We start from the raw sequence: 3076 nt of genomic DNA on the forward strand, positions 1-3076 counted from the left end.
CAGTTTTTGTTGCTATGTTGTTAGTGTTTGGCAGGGAAATATTTTGGTAAATATCCATTAACAGCTTTTAGATATTAACAGTTTGCTTTTTTGGGTAAATGGAGGATTAATCCTGGACCTACTTATAAAATGAGAAGCAGAGGAGAAATGCAAGCCACATTCATTTTTCCCTTCTCAATTTCCTCCTAAGCTCCTGGGGTCTTAAGCATGAGAGTTGTTGTGATAGCACATAAATATAAATACATGTTTTCCTCAATTTATGTTGGGTTATATCCTAGTAAACACATCATAAGTTAAAGGTGTGACCATCATACCTTAGTCTAGATTATCTTAAACATTCTCAGAACAGTTAATTTAGCCTACAGTTAAAGCTCAACATTCAGAAAATGACGATCATGGTATCTGGTCCCATCACTTCATGGGAAATAGTTGGGGAAACAGTGGAAACAGTGTCAGACTTTATTTTTGGGGGCTCCAAAATCACTGCAGATGGTGATGCCAGCCATGAAATTAAAAGACGCTTAACTCCTTGGAAGGAAAGTTATGACCACCTAGATAGCATATTAAAAAGCAGAGACATTACTTTGTCATCAAAGGTCCGTCTAGTCAAGGCTATGGTTTTTCCAGTGGTAATGTATGGATGTGAGAATTGGACTGTGAGGAAGGCTGAGTGCTGAAGAATTGATGCTTTTGAACTGTGGTGTTGGAGAGGACTCTTGAGAGTCCCTTGGACTGCAAGGAGATCCAACCTATCCATTCTAAAGGAGACCAGTCCTCGGTATTCTTTGGCAGGAATGATGCTAAAGCTGAAACTCCAGTACTTTGGCCACCTGATGCGAAGAGTTGACTCATTGGAAAAGATTCTGATGCTGGGAGGGATTGGGGGCAGGAGAAGGGGATGACAGAGGATGAGATGGCTGAATGGCATCACCGACTCGATGGACGTGTGTTTGAGTGAAGTCTCTTGGTGATGGACAGGGAGGCCTGGCGTGCTGCAATTCATGGAGTCGCAAAGAGTTGGGCATGACAGCGACTGAACTGAACTGAACTGAACTGGGCAAAATCATCAAACACAAAGCCATTTTATAATAAAGTATTGAATATCTCATGTTATTTATGGAGTACTCCACTGGAAGTGAAAAAATAAAATGGCTGTCTGGATACTGAATGGTTCTAAGTATATTAGTTTTTTATCTGCAAGATAATGTGGCTGACTGGGAGCTGCCACTGCCCAACATCACAAGAGAGGATCATACCACATATCACCAGTCCAGAGGAAAAAAAATCACAATTCAAAGTTCAAAATACAGTTTCTACTGGATGTGTATTCCTCTCACAATGTCATAAAATTTAAAATCTTGTGTTGAACCATCATAAATCACAGACCATTTGTATCGGTCTCTACCCTTCCTGGAACAGAGCTCCTAGAGCCCTTGTAACTCCCCAGGAGATAAGTGCACCAGGAGAATCATTTGATTAAATGAGGAGACTCTCTTTATAGGCATTATTCCAAGGCTTTGATTATGCTTATTGAGTTAGAACTGTCTCTATAATATAACAGACTCAATGACAAATGCTTATACTAAATGTTTAATTTTAATTACCTGTAATTAATTTCTTATGTCTGTTTCCTTTTGACACCATGTTGAATGTTTTAATATGGGCATGAAATGCCTTTCAATGTTTAAAAAAGGATTTCTGTTCTATTATAGTTGCAAGCACTTATTCATAAATTTTGTTATTTATAGAATCCTTTAATACCTTACCATTCCACTACCTCACTATTTAAAAATTAGAAGGTGAACCATTTTAGTTATAGCAAAAATATTGTTATAATACAAATATATGTAGGCCTCTATTAAAATTATAATAATAGTCCTAAAACATTCTAATGTCTAATACTACCCAGATTATAACCTAAGCACTTCAGTTCAGTTCAGTTCACTTCAGTCGCTCAGTCGTGTCCAACTCTTTGCGACCCCAACAGTTGCAGCATGCCAGGCCTCCCTGTCCATCACCAACTCCGGGAGTTCACTCAGACTCACGTCCATCAAGTCAGTGATGCCATCCAGCCATCTCATCCTCTGTCGTCCCCTTCTCCTCCTGCCCCCAATCCCTCCCAGCATCAGAGTCTTTTCCAATGAGTCAACTCTTCACATGAGGTGGCCAAAGTACTGGAGCTTCAGCTTTAGCATCATTCCTTCCAAAGAAATCCCAGGGTTGATCTCCTTCAGAATGGACTGGTTGGACCTCCTTGCAGTCCAGGGGACTCTCAAGAGTCCTCTCCAACACCACAGTTCAAAAGCATCAATTCGTCAGTGCTCAGCCTTCTTCACAGTCCAACTCTCACATCCATACATGACCACAGGAAAAACCATAGCCTTGACTAGGCGGACCTTAGTCTGCAAAGTAATGTCTCTACTTTTGAATATGCTATCTGGGTTGGTCATAACTTTTCTTCCCAGGAGTAAGCTTAGTTATAATAAATTCATAAATGCAGGATTAAATCTAGTCAAGAACCCAATAATGACTGGAGACATATATATATAAAGAAATTGTTAATCAGCAAGTAAAAGTTTTATATATTTGCCTCTTATCATTCACTTTGAGTTTTGTGATTCAAGATAAAAACTGGAGACTCTTTTTACTTTTCAGTATGTTCTTTAGCTCACTAACAGTATACTACAGCTATGTGCTGTCACCATGACCTTATAACCTAGAAAGGAGATTTCCTAAAACGGTGGGAAATTGGAGATAATTTACTTTTGTTTTCCATTCCCATATTTGAAAATGCACATATAGTTGTATTAAAACACAAATATTTTTACTATTATAATTATTTTAAGGTAATTAAGAGATAAAATTATAAAGTAAATGAAATAATTTGACAAAACTAAATATTTTGCTCAATAATGCTTAAGTATCAATTTACACTTATTTGACATATATTTTGGAGAAGGAAATGGCCACCCACTCCAGTATTCTTGCCTGGAGAATCCTATGGACAGAGGAGCCTTGCAGGCCAGAGTACAGTCCATGGAGTCACAAGAGTCAGACACGACATAGCGACTAAACG

Source organism: Ovis canadensis, chromosome 20 (assembly GCF_042477335.2).
Source record: "Ovis canadensis isolate MfBH-ARS-UI-01 breed Bighorn chromosome 20, ARS-UI_OviCan_v2, whole genome shotgun sequence".
NCBI lineage: Eukaryota > Metazoa > Chordata > Mammalia > Artiodactyla > Bovidae > Ovis > Ovis canadensis.